General features: G+C 39.6%; 1 long non-coding RNA gene across 3 annotated transcripts in view; it reads left to right on the top strand.

Annotated features, from left to right (window-relative positions):
• Nucleotides 1-331: 331 nt before the first annotated feature.
• The window catches only part of LOC111923406 (uncharacterized), a 32,391-nt gene continuing 18,419 nt past the window's right edge, over nt 332-14,303 (top strand). Inside the window, exons 1-3 of one of the 3 annotated variants that reach the window (XR_002861064.2) lie at nt 332-435; nt 881-969; nt 4,270-4,536. This is a non-coding gene — a long non-coding RNA (uncharacterized LOC111923406). Of the gene's footprint in view, nt 436-880; nt 970-2,935; nt 4,537-14,303 lie in introns of those variants that run through there. The other 2 variants (XR_015285807.1, XR_015285806.1) reach the window with 2 other exon arrangements.

Here is a 14,303-nt window from a genome sequence, read left to right as displayed (position 1 = left end):
GCCTTTTTGCTCTTTTGCAAACATTTTCTGCTTTGCAGAACGGTCAGTTCTATGTCTTGGCTTTCACTTCAGAGAGTGAGGCATGAAAGAGAAGAACTGCTGTTCCTGTGAAAGCCCAGCTAGCTTGTATCCTCAATAAAGACGAGACAAAGGCTTGGAAAGCCTTCAGTGTGCACTGTTCCAGGTGCTTGTTGTGCCCCCAGGATGCTGTAGCTCACTCTGTGGAGAGAGCAGAGCAGACCCAGGTCCTCCCACTGTCTCCTTGCAGGGCAGCAGCAGTTGTGGCATCACAGCAGGGCCCTGTCCCTGTGCTGTTGGTCACATTGGTGGTGAGAAACAGGCTCCTTCACTGATGGATGCACCCAAGCACCCATGTCATGGGAAGGGTGTGGATGAGCTCCTGACATGAGATATCTCCTTCAGTGCAGCTCTAAGGTTTCTGGATAAAAAGCCTTTATGGGTGATCTGAATGACAGTTCATGTAGCATTGAGGGGGACATGCTAAGGAGTGTCCCTTAAGTTAGTCAGGATTGTGGGAATCATAACCATGAGGACACTCATTTTATCATGGAGCTAAGAAAACAGGAAATCCCAGACAGAAAATAGCCAATACATGTGCCATTGTACTGTCACCATGGGCCTGCTGTGCTCAAGAACAAAATCATAGTCCTGCTGAAGGCTCCTTTATTGCCTACACTGTTTTTCATTGTCCAGAGTTTTCAATTTCACAAATGAAAATTAGGGAGTGTCATTCCCTTTTTTGCTGAGATGTGCTTTGTTGCTAAGCATTTTAACTGAAGTGCTTTGAGGCTAAAATCAAGACAAAGTATTTCAGTGCCATCTCTTTGCTAAATCAATTCTCTGATGCTTATGTTTGCAGAGGAAAGGGCCTAAGGATGGAAACAGCCTGAATATGTATTAAGATGATGCACACCAAAGCAAGATGAATGCTGCCTTTCAAACCTGGAGGTAGGATATTCATCTGCCAACATACCAAAACATTAGGAGCTTAATACCATGTTGTAGCACACGAGAAACAAGGATTATATAGATTTAAAGATGCTGACTTCATGTAGATAGAAAAGCTCCACACAGCTGTACAGGTCACTGGCCAATGGAGTTTTGCAAAAAAACCAAAAATAAAACCACAAAAAAAACCCCTCTGTGGGTCATAGTGGACAGCAAATTGGGCAGGAATCAGCAGTGTAATCTTGCAAAAAAGGTCAAACACATTGTATCTGAATTGTACTGGTGGGAGTGGAAGCAGAGTGAGGGAAGGGAGCCTTCCCCTCTTTTACTCTAACCATTACAGCAAAAAGTGGTTTAGAAAAGTCAGCAGTAAGTAAAATGCCTTGCTGCCTGCTAGCAAGGAAGATCCTAAGAGAGGGGTTTGCCAGCATACAGAGACATTCCAAAATATTGAGCAACTGCTGTCCAGCTCCACATTCATCCATCACAATGAACAGAGGGTCTTGCTGATTACGAGCTATGCATCTTTTTGTGGTTTTGGAGCCGTTCTCAGCTGATCATTAAGAGGTGGAACTGAAGCACCTTTTTCTGTCTATTGAGGAATGCTGACACCAACTGAACAAAATATGAATTGATTAAGGGCTTGCCTCTTCTAAGGATTTACTTCAATGTGAAGCCAATAGCCTCAGTCACATTGCTGTGCATCCAGTGATAGAGATGCTTGTAAGCAGTAATGGAGTGTTACACTAAGTGCTTGTGATTGCACAAGTTTTTGTGAGCCAGGAAAAAGGGTTGCAAATGCCAGTGTGTGGAGATGACTGCCATTGTGCATTCCAGATTGTGCTCCTCCACCTGCAGCTGAATTCTCAGTGCTGGAATTCCTCCCAAGCCTTTCCAAGCCAACCATGTCATGAAAATGACTGCCAATGATTTATCCAGAGCTTGGCATGAGATCTTGGCCGGGTGGAGAGGAAGAGTTTGGCCAACAGAGTAAATGAATAGAGTTGAAATAACTTTTATTCCAAAATTCTGATCTGTCTGCTTATGAAGAAAACCTTTTATTTTGCTGTTCTTACAGGAAATCAGCGTTTATTTTTGTTTCACTTACATAATCTGTAGCAAATTCAGATAAAGTGCATCTGAAAACATTTCCCAGAAGTTGCATGTGGGGCTCTGGAATCAGTGCTGTGATGGTCACAGTTGAATGTGTCACTCACCAATAAGCTCAGTGTTTCCTTGGGATGTGGTCACAAATCAAATTCAGTGCCCTCTCCTTTTGAAAGAATTCCTGAGTGTTACAAATTGTCTTGAACTGATTTTTACTGTCACCATGAACATTTATTTCAGCAGCCTCATCACAGCTATTTGCCTGTCACAACTACTGAATCTGCTGTATTTCATACCAGAGCTGCCATCAATTCTGATAGATCAAAGGGCTTTCCCCAAAGTTGCCCAGTTTGAACTGTTCCTACTGCATCATGCCTTTTGCAGGGAAGCAGCTGAATCAAATGGCTCAGTCAGAGATGTGAAAAAGGATTACAGTAGGCTTATTCCTCATTTGTTAGAACAGTCACTCTTGTCCAACTACTGGAGTGAGCCCAGATGAGCTAAACTTGGGACAGGTCGAGCCAAACAACTGTTCTGTCAACCCTTTCTGCCTCAATGCTGTGATACAGACAAAAATAAGCTGAGGACTCACCTCTATAATTTTACTTAATTTGTATTTGTATTTGTACTTGTATTATTTGTATTTGTATTTGTACTTGTATTTGTATTTGTACTTGTATTTGTATTTTTATTTGTATTTGTATTTGTACTTGTATTTGTATTTTTATTTGTATCTGTATTTGTACTTGTATTTGTATTTTTATTTGTATCTGTATTTGTATTTGAATTTGCATTTTTATTTGTATTTGTATTTGAATTTGTATTTGTATTTGTATTTGAATTTGAATTCGGTTTGCAGAGTAAACCAACTCAGACTTGCAAGAATCTGTGAAACTGGACCAAATTAAACTTCTTTGACTCTTATTGATACAACCTTGCTCAAACTTACAGAAGTCTTTACCAGAAGGAAGACTTTCAAAGTGTCAAGCACTGTAAAGCTCACAGCAGGAGTGCACACCGACAGATAACTGTGCTGTCTCTTGGTTTATGCACCAAGGGGGATCACAGGACAAGAAACCAACTGTGATGCTCTGCTGATACGTGCAGGAGGATTTTATCTTGATGAAAAAAAGGTTAATGAGCTTATGAATGTCCTTCCCTGTCTCTACTGCTGCAGCAGCAGCCTGAGGTACAGGAGGGCCTCATTCACAGAGATTTTTGGAGCTGTTTGGTGATGCTCCAAAGGCAAAGTTCACGTGCTGTGGATGGCCTCAGTCTGTGTCAGGCTTCTCAAGTGCAATAGGGAAAGAGAGAGAACATTTAACAAGAGCAATGATGTGCAAACACTGCCTTAATTCAATTATTATATAATTCATCATTAAATGCCTTTGCAGATGGGGTCAGCAGAGCTCTTAGGTTCAGGCTCCTACTAGGGCTTGCAGGAAGGAGAAAGTAGCCCAGAGCCCAGAAGCAGCTCACTCTCAGGAGATGATTTTGGTGGTTCTGTCTCCCCTGTCAGCTGTCCCTGGCCCTGTACAGACATCTGAGGCTCCCAAATGCCAACCTCCACTCCTAGCATGAACTAGCTTTCTTCTCCCTCTGAACTGAGCTTGCTAAATTAGTTTTGACATAGAATATTTGGAGTACAAACAGTCTATAAAATGTTAGTGGATAATGGTCTCTTTTCCCTGGCACAAGATTAACAAACCCAGGCAAAGCAGCCAAACACTGTGTAGCTGTATCTGAACTGAATAATGCAAGCTCTTACAACAACCTTCAGTGCAGAAATGAAATTTCCCTTAGAGTTTATGGATGTTTCCCATTATGACACAGTGCACACGGTTCAATTAATTCAATAAAGTTTTATATAAAACCAAAATGAACCTATAATTCTGCCATTAACTGCCAACAATTAATATTCCCTCTGCAGAAGGAAAGTCCCCTCAGTTTCATTCTTGATAATTCAGTCCCAGTAATCAGTAATTCATCTTTATTGCTTCAGTGCCCCTTGAACAAAAACAGAGAATGCAACAACTTCAAATTATTTCTAATATAATTAGGTGTTTTTCAAAAAGGATATTTTATATTGGTGATTTCTTATGACTGGGGAAAAAAAAAAAAATCCCTCTGTAGCCTTTCAGGAAATGCAGTATACAGATAACAAATCTCTTAGCCATATTTTTCTTTTCACAGATCTTCATCTATGAAATGTTTTGAGAATTAATGTGTAATCTTTTCATCTGAATATCATGTGCCATATTGAACATCTGGTTTATGTAGTTTTACCATAACATGCCCACAAGACCACAGAAAAATTTTAGAAGATCCCTGTTGCCTTTGCAAATATGGAGACAAGTTAATAAGATTTTTGCTTCTAATTATAAATTAGTGTTTTTTCTTCTTAAAAGACTGGAGAATTTGTGCCATATGAAAGCAATAAAGAAATAATAAAGTCAGAAATTTCAATGAACTCATTTTTTCTTTACAAGAGAAAATGAAATTAGAGTTATAACCAACTTTTTACTGTTTTTCACTTTGATGTGTGTCATGTAAAGTTTCTTCTAATGAAAGATATTTCTTTATAAACTTGTTTTGGTCTGCTGCTTGCTATAGCTGTCTTGCTAATAGTCTATAATACAATATTATTTCTCCTCTTTGTTTGTTTCCCAGTAAATACTTAAATTGTAAAAAAAAATTACACAAAAAAAAAAATTAAAAAAAAGAAAAAGGACACCCAAAAGCAGGTAAGCCCAGGTGAGTTTCTCATGGGAAAGTTTCTAAGAATGGATACACATTTCTGCCACTGACTCACTGGAGGAGATAAGAAGCGTAGGAGCTCAAAAAGGCCCCTCTCTGTGCTGAAGCTGCCATTTGTCTGATGAAGGACACCAGGGGGGCCCCTATATTTTCACTGAGGCTCCAGAGTGCTGCCCTGGGCTCCTGGTGATCACTCATATCTGCTGAGCATCCTGAGCTGGCTGGAACATGCTGAGCATCTGCTCTCTTCCTCTCCTCCTTCCCCAAGAGTAAAGGTGTTGAGAAGGAGCTGGTATTCATCTGGATTTTATCATAACATGGGCCAAGATATTAAATGGGTTTTTTGAAGCACTTCCAGAACCAATTATCTAGCTGGTGAAGAGATAAAAATGAGTTACAGATTGACTTGGATAAGATAAAATGAATTATTTTCATGGTATATGATATATTCCAGTACTGTAATGCTGGAAAATAGCCCTAAGCAATGAGCCCTGGAAGCATCAGTTTCAGTCAGGCAGTCGCTGCTGACAGCTCCAAACCAACATGTAAAGGAAAGAAAACCACTTGGTCACACTGTCCAGTTCAGGGAGAGAATCAGAGGGGTTGGGGAAAAAAATCTTGTGCTGATCTTACTCCACCACTGCTGCTCCTCATGGTACAGATACTCCTATTATATTCTACAAAATTTGCTTAAGCACAGGCACCTAAATGATTTGATGGACTGTAAAAATTGTCTCATCTGTTTCTTCGTCTCATCTCAAGATTATCTAACTAATTCTTAAAGATCTCCAAAGGTGGGAATCCCCACACAGAGTTATATGCTACTTTCTTATTTATCCCCAATATTCTTTTTCACTGTCATTCAAACCCATAAATCTGAGCCATGAAAAAAGTAATCCTGTGGGTTTGGGATGTTTTCTTTCTATAAGGTGGAAAGCTTCAGCTTTTTACCACATGATATATTTTCTTAGGTTTCTATTTGGTGTTTTTCCACAGCCTCCTCACTTGGCCTCCTTCTTTCTTGAGGTGTGATGTTCAGCACTGGACAATGGCTGCTGGACCTTAATAACCTGGGAAGATTGCCATTGTGCTTTTGCTCTGATTGCACACCTTGTTACACTGCACTTCTGTTTCAAAGCAGTGTTGCCCTGATGACATGCAGCTGGAATGGCAAGGACAGCCTCTGTGGCTTCTCTACAATACCCAGCCAGTGTTTCCTCCCTCCTGTTTGCCTTTTCAGCAGAAAAGTCATGTAGAAAATGACAACTGTAAAATATTTGGTGTGAAACTGTGAAATCCTGTGAAATATTACCCCATCTTCTCAGACCTTCATTTCTCCCCTTTGTCATTGTGAACTGCCCCTTCCTCCAGCATAGTGGTAGAAGCTCTCAAGATAACCTGTTCTGGAAATAATTTTTACTCCATCATTCTACAGCTCTAGAATGTACAGGTGATGAAGATGTTGATGTCCCTTTTATTTTGTAGCTTTGTTCAAAAATTTGAAACACTTTTTTTGAATTCACTCCTTATTTTCTTGTTAATACTGCAACGGGATACATCCCTGTATATGCCTAGAAGCCAGGTGGGTGTTCAGCTGAGCCTTTGGGGAGCTGGAAATGCAAAGCACTCCATCTTGGCAACAGGCATCCTCTGGAAGGCCTTAGTACATGGCCTGTTGTGTGTTTTGGGAGTGGAGAGAGAGCTCTCAGTTAAGAGACACAGTCCTGCTGTGTGAGATTCTGTCTGAATCAGTGACATCTGCACAGAGTGCAGCCCCCAGTGCTGACTCTGAGCTCATGGGAGGCTCCACTGACACCATGGACACCTCAGGTTAGGTGCCCAAACCTGGATGTGATATTTCTCCCTCTGTCCCCCAGCTGCCCCATGGGTATAACTCCTTTCATCTGGACTCAGCTGCCCAGGAGCCAAGGGTTTCTGCTGTAAGCTACATGACTAAATCCTCATTTTAGCCAGGCAGCTCTCCAGAGGATCATTCATTCTTTCTCAGCCACTGATCTCACTTCTGAACAAATTCTTCCCTGGACAAGCTTATTGTATTTTCTTGGGTGTTGAAGGGGACATCATTCTTAGATGACTAAGATTGAAACTGTTAATTTTAGGTAGGATTAACATAGGCTTATATTTGGGTTTATTCATATGTAAAGTCAGATAACTGTACTTCATGATGAAATGGTGGTGCTGAATGGACTCAGACTTGTCTGGCTTTTGGAAATAGTCTGAAATGACAATGAGTAAAAGAGCTTCCCAATAAAATAAACTCATGCCTTCTACTATGCAAAAATTTCTGTCCAATAAATGGATCAATATGATATGGCTCTCCAGGCTGGAACAAGTTTGGAAAATGTATATTAGGTGACATTTGTCTCCCTTCCCCTTTGTGGGATTCTTCAGCCCATGAAAACAAGCTTACTTTTGTTCAATCAAGCTTTAAGAAGCTTGGTTTGTTTGCATGATTTGAATTCTCTCCTGCATGGAGTATGTGAGAATTTTCTTTCATCTGACATGTACTTTTAAAAAATACAATCCAATATCCTTTTTTTTTTTTTTTTTCCAGGAAAATAACAAAATCAAGCAGGAGTGATTTATGGATTTTCAGGGGAAGGAAAAGAAAATGGGTCATGAAAAAAGGAGAATTAATGAGACTAGAATCATTCCTGCTATTATGTGTTCAGCATAAAAACTTGTGCCAGTTATGTGGTGTTGATACCAAATTGAAAAAAGAGTTGTTTATTGAAAATCGGAGAACAAAAAGAGAGGTTTGGCTGTCGTTCTACATGGGAAAGTGTTGCAACATGTAAAACTGCTATATAAGTTCATAAATAAATGTTTGTCTAAGAATTGTCATAACTCCAGCTGATAGGAGTTTCATTTTTCATATTTATTACTTTTTTGGGTAATGGAGGATAATAAATGTTTCTGAAATTTGGAAATGTTTTTCATCAGCTATCTTTATTAAAACATGCTTTTTTAGACATAGTAAAAGGGTGAACATAAAATTCGTGCTCATCTAATATTGAAATGTGCTGAATAAAGTCACCTGAGCAATCCCATCCCTAGATATTATCATTGTTTTTAGATTTCTTTTGTGGAATTCATCCTAGTAGGCAGCTGATCCCAGGAGAGAGATCAGAATCTTAAATGGGCAGAGAAATAAAAGAACACTGATCACATGAATATTTATAACAATTATTATTAGAGACAGCTTTTAGTTACAAAAATTACTTGATTCAAGATCTTGATTCAAATTTATTAAAAAAATTATAGATGTTTCTCAAGGTATCCCTGAATTAACACTTAAAAGGCCAGATCACTGTTGCAAAGTTGGAAATATTGTAGAGACTATTTCACAATTTTTATTAGACTTTGGGTTCAAGGGATATTAAGATCATTCAAATCCATATGAGCAGCCTGTGTCCACATGAACAGTGAGTGATCAAAGATCTGAGTAGGCAAATATTCAACTTTGTCTAACTTGGAAAAATTCTCCTCTGAGTAATGCAGAAACCTTTCAAGTCTTAGTTTGGGCTATCTCAAAGATCAGATTTTTCTTTTCTGTTTTTGTTGCTCCTTTGGAAATTTTGAAAATAGTGTATACCCTGTATTTCCAGTCTGTTGCACCTCATGAGATAATATTTGATTTCTGCACATTGAATTGAGGGCATTTCATGTGAACAATGTATTTGAAGCATGTGATCCTGTTTTTTTAAATGTTTCTTAGGTCAGCAACTGCACCATTCACTCTCTGTATTTATACTCCTGCTCAGATGTTTCCTCTGCTCAGAATTCTTAATCCCTTTAGTTCCTGTCCCTCTTTTGAGAAAGAAAGTCTGGCAATTGTGACAGCAAAAGCTTCAGGCATGCTGAGAACATCTGGAAACTTGACAGTGAAGTGTTGAGTCCAGCAGCTCCGTACTTGTCTGAGTCCTCTGCACCACAACTGCTGGGTTATCTCTGTTCCTGGAGTTCCCAGTGGGTCACTTTTAAGGAGCTTTGGTAGAAGGATCATTGTGGAAGCATTTGCTCATCCTTTTGGTCACTTTATCAAGTTCAGCAAAGGGCTGGAAGAGGTTCAGGAAAATGCTTTCACAGAAGTTCCTGGTTTGTGTCATGCCCAGCTGTGGCTCCGTCCCCAGGCACCAAATGTGGGATATTGATCCTCAGCTCTTTTTCATTTTCCCACACAGCTCTGGGGGTAGTTCTTCTGTAGGCACAACCTCTCACCAGAATGAAGCAATTAAAATCTTCACCCAGAAGTCTGATGCTTTTAGACTGTATCCTTCTGTATCTTTGCATGACTTTTAAAATTCTTCTCCATCAGAATCATTGCTTACTGTAAATTTGCTGCTGCTCTAGTTTATCTAAGAACTCAGTCTAAGTTTGCTGCCTTTCAACAAATAGCAGACTCAGGGGGCTGAAGGCTTTCCTGAATTGTCTCTTTTAGCAAATTGTGACTAAGCCCAGCTAAAACAGAGGAAAATCACAAAGCAAGGAAGACTTTTTGTGGGTTGTCTTATACCACACAACCCTATCACCAGCAAAGTGTTTGAATTAGATGAATTAAATGACTTTATAGACAAAGAACAACTAGCAATAACTTAACTAGGATTAAAGTTAAGGATTTAAATCCTAGGAAGGTTTTACCTTTGGGCTGTTTTACTTACCTATTTTCTGACTTTTTTGCAGTTCTTTTTACATTATCTTTCCATCAGGTAACGTGGTCATCATAGTGTAATAAATCAAAGGTAATCATAGCACTTGATTACCTCCAAAGAGATCCTTTGTTTCTCACTCTTAAATTCACCTCAGAGGAATATTCATAATACTCTGTCCCTCTGAAACTTCTGTCTTATTGCACCATACACTGAAATGTCAGACCTGGAGACACTTGGTACCTCCCAGTGTGGTAATGCCTCATTCTTCATTCCTCAGATCTGAAGATCTAAAGACTTTAAAAGTCCCCACAATTGTACTTTCAAGACCAATAATCCACAGTAAATAAAAATACTTTTGAAAGCATGTTGTTATGATGCAATTAGATATAACTAGAGGTGTTCTTTTCAACGGCTTGCAGAAAATAGGATGAAAGTAAAGGTACAGGGAGTAAAACCTAGGCTTTTTAATGTTGATAATTATAGATGGGTGTAATTATGCTAAACTGTATACCTATTCTGAGAGCTACAGCTGGAATACTGCAAGTACTGCTAAGTAAAGTGAAAATATGAAGGAAATATTAAATAAGAGCATAAAGAAAGTCTAAATGTTCACATTAAGCTATTAGCATGACTGGTTAAGTCACAGGATATTTCAGTGGTAGAGAAAATAACATATTTATTAGCATACTTCATACTAATACCAGTAGTCTCATTTACATAAATATGAGTATCTAATGAGTATCTAATGAGCAAATTTCCACAAACTGTATTTTATGCAATGAACAGAGCACTCCCTTGCACTAGGAATTCATCTGCACCTTACATCTTAAGCACTGGTTGAGATTCAGTATATTGTTGTGGGTTTTTCACCTTTTCATTATTTTTTAGAAATTTGTAAACCACTTGAACTTTTAAAATACAAAGGTTTCCATCAAAACTTCCTAAAATCTATCCTGTTTTAAATGAATCCCTATAATACCTTCAGCTGGACTCACTCTGCTATTTCATTGAATCTGCCCAGCCTGTATTTGTGCTGAGCTGCTCACCATGACCTGTTTGAGGACAACCATCCAGCCAAAATCTTATCTACTGAGAGGTCCATCCATCAAATCCATGTCTCTGCAGTTTGGAGGCAAAGATGCCGTGAGGGACAGTGTCAAATGCTTTGCACAAATCCAGGCAGATGACAAGTCCAGGTAGATTTCCCTGCCCTCTGATAAGAAACAGGCCTTCTGCATGCCTTTTTATAAATACCTGATGTGAGCTTCCCAGCTTACCCAGAGGGCTGACAGGTCCTGATACATCACAGAGGAGATGCAGCTTTTAGATTCTAGGGGAAAAAAACCACGTCCTTCTTTTACATACCATCAATCTCTAGCTCAGATATGGTCATGTGTAGATGCAGCTCTATGTAGGTTATCACCAGGGGTGAAAAAAACTGATTCATTGTGCATCCCTGCCAGCAGTACATGAGTGATCACTGAATATTTTGTTCCATTAATTTATTTTAAGATTTTATTTTTTCTGTTTGGTTTTGGAAAATCTCCTTAGCTGTGTCTTATAGCCTGTTTTAAATCGTATACTTTACCCCTATGTCTACCAGCAGACCACTTAACCAACCTGCTAGAGCCTCTTCTCTTTAAAGTTCCTTGTTTAACTTCTGCCTTAACAATTCCAATGCCTTTTTCTTTTCATTTTTTTCCCAGGCCTCACATGAAACATTCTCCAGCTGAGTTATGCCCCTTAGTCATGGAATTCACACTCCAACCCCTCCACTGACGCAAACTTTGGAGAGCAGCTCTGTGGAGGATAACCTAAGTGCTGCCTCCTGAGATGAGTGTCCTGTCCTTCCTTGTTATTGTAACATTGATATACATATCTTCCTTTCCTCATTTGTTATATCCTAATGTCATTAGGACGAGCCTGCAGCAATTTTAAAAGCTGGCTGCCCGGCCTCTTTGACGTCATTGCAGAAAGGTCTCGGCTGCAGACCCTGCATATACTGTCTGTGATATAGTGTATAAAAATCCATGTCAGTGCTGGCTCTCAGGGAGCTCTGGAAATGATTCAGCTGTCTGGAATGGGCAGATGGCTGCTATCAAACTTTTATTATCACCATCATTATTATTACAGTGGTTTGTGACACATATTGAACTTTCAGACTAGTGTTAGAGCTAAAGTATTTGAGCAACACTTTCTGAAATTCGAATCCCTCAAATCCTTTCCAATCTGACTCCAAAAAGCAGGAGTAGGTTTAAAGCTAATTAGACAGATCGCTTGGTTCCACTTCCAGCTTTCAGAATAATTATCTGAAAATTCTTGTTCTCATGTAAACGCAACTGTTAACTATTTTTAATTGCTTTGATTTATTGCAGAACTTAAATTCAGTACATATTGAACGTTCAGCAGGGTGGAAAGGGAATTTGAGTTAGTTAAGGGTACATATGGATTGGATTGTCTACCAAGTTTTTGCTCTTTGAAAAAGCTTGTAGTCAACCTAGGCTACTGTATACTGCCTGCTGGAGGCATCCTCTATAACTAAGCATACTGAGGAATTTCTAGGCAGACATCTTCTCCTGTTTGTTTTTCCTTCACCATCAACCTCTTCCCCCACACTTAGAGATGTCTCAGGCAAGGTATCCACAGGGCAAGCTTTCATTTATTAAGGGGCAGTTTTTCTCATGGTTATATACTTTTTGTAGCTTTATTTTTTCCAGTGTCTTCAAACAGCCTGGAGTCCCTTTCAGTGTCAGAAACTCTGCCCCTGAAACTGCTCTTCTAGCCTAGGCTGGGTCTGATGTGCTCTTTCCCAGGGGCAAAGGGAAATAAAACCACTTTTCATTCCTCCTCTTTCTAAGTATGGTTCTATTCTCTGTTCCCTCTTCTGTACCAGAATTCTGTATCCAGATAAGTATGACAGTAATTGTTGCTTGTTATTCCAGACACTCTCAGAGAACCACTAACTGCTCTTCATCACACTGCATTTAGGTGCTCTGGAATCTCCTGAGAGATTTAAAATTACCTAATCACCAAATGAAGGAAGTTTAGTGAGCTTGTGTCTTCCTTGTTTAATTTCCCCAGCAACCTGGAGGATTTGTCCAGGAAGCTGTGTCTGTATCCCCTGAAGTTTTTCTCCAACTCTACTCCCACCTGATAGCAGGCAGAAAATACATTTTTCTGACATCCTTTGTATACATTCTCTTGTCTTCCCCCACTAATTAACATGACAGATAGTGGTGCAGAGAGATGGAGTGAGCCATGTGGACTGAATTATACAGTGCTTAGGGTTCAATGTATGATTGCTAAGACAGGTATCTTCTCCTGTGCCCCCACCTGAGACATTCAGCCTGACTTACATCTCTACCCTGATGACTTCTACAGCTGTCCAAGCATAAGCTGCTTGTTGGATATGTACTTGACCCTGTTTCCAGAGGAAAAGGAGGTGGTGGGAAAAGCTGCAACAAAAACAGTTAATGATGAGATGAGCACAAGAATTGACTTAAAAGAATAAATTAATTTATGTTGTGTATCGTTGCCGCAGGTTTGTCTGCCTGTCCATGTTTCCTTAGGGTCAAGACAGCACGCACATTTTTTTGAGTTATGAGAGAGTGATCTGAAAGAGACTTTCACATGCAAGATGTGATGTTAACTCCTGAGAGCTCCCATCACTGCACCCCTGAATTCCAGCCCTCAGTCAGCAGCCTGATTCTTGATTGCTCATTCACCTCCAAAAGTTGCTGTGCAGGCTGGAACCAGCTCAGAATGTGCAGATGAATCCAACATTTTGCCTGAAGGCTACATGCTCTCATTTAAGTGTGCTCATGAAATAGATTTGAGTTTGCATATTATTCTTTAGGACTAGAATCAGAGAAATTTGAACAAAAAAAAACAGACCAAATTTTTTTTTTTCCTTTTGAATTTTTATTTTTTTCATGAAAATTCTGACAGAGTAGTTTTTTCCTATTGCTTTAGAAAATTGGCACTTGGCCAATTTAATTCTCAGGTTTACTTACATTTTTAGCAATTTCTGTATCTTTGGAGAACATCTCAGCTGCAGGTAAAAGGAAAAGAGCACTGGACAGGCAGGCAGGCAGGCAGGCAGGCAGGCAGGCAGGCAGGCAGGCAGGCAGGCAGGCAGGAAGGAAGGCAGGCAGGAAGGAAGGCAGGAAGGCAGGCAGGAAGGAAGGAAGGAAGGAAGGCAGGAAGGAAGGAAGGAAGGAAGGAAGGAAGGAAGGAAGGAAGGAAGGAAGGAAGGAAGGAAGGAAGGAAGGAAGGAAGGAAGGAAGGAAGGAAGGAAGGAAGGAAGGAAGGAAGGAAGGAAGGAAGGAAGGAAGGAAGGAAGGAAGGAAGGAAGGAAGGAAGGAAGGAAGGAAGGAAGGAAGGAAGGAAGGAAGGAAGGAAGGAAGGAAGGAAGGAAGGAAGGAAGGAAGGAAGGAAGGAAGGAAGGAAGAGGAAAGTAAAAAACCTTGTTTTTCTGTAATATAGAAGATGTTTAAGTTAGGAGTGGTTATTACACACATATCTAATTTCATGGATACATAACAGAGAATTTTTGAAGATGCTAGAAATAGGACCTTGTGAATTTTTGAAAACACTGAAAAACAAACAATTATGAGATTTTAACTTATCTGATTTGATGGAGCTTTTTTCTTTTTTTTTTTTTTTTTTTTTTTTCTGGAACCAGAGATGACTTGGCACTTGAAAGAATTAGATGAATGTGACTTCCAGTGTATGGACATTTATTTTCATTTGAGCTCATTTGGCTGCAGCACACAAAAAGAACGTTTTCATCAGTCA

The sequence above is a fragment of the Cyanistes caeruleus genome, chromosome 4 (genome assembly GCF_971803275.1).
Source record: "Cyanistes caeruleus chromosome 4, bCyaCae1.hap1.1, whole genome shotgun sequence".
In the NCBI taxonomy this organism is placed as follows: domain Eukaryota; kingdom Metazoa; phylum Chordata; class Aves; order Passeriformes; family Paridae; genus Cyanistes; species Cyanistes caeruleus.
The sequence above is the reverse complement of the archived record's forward strand: the minus strand, read 5'-3'. Positions and strand labels throughout refer to the sequence as shown.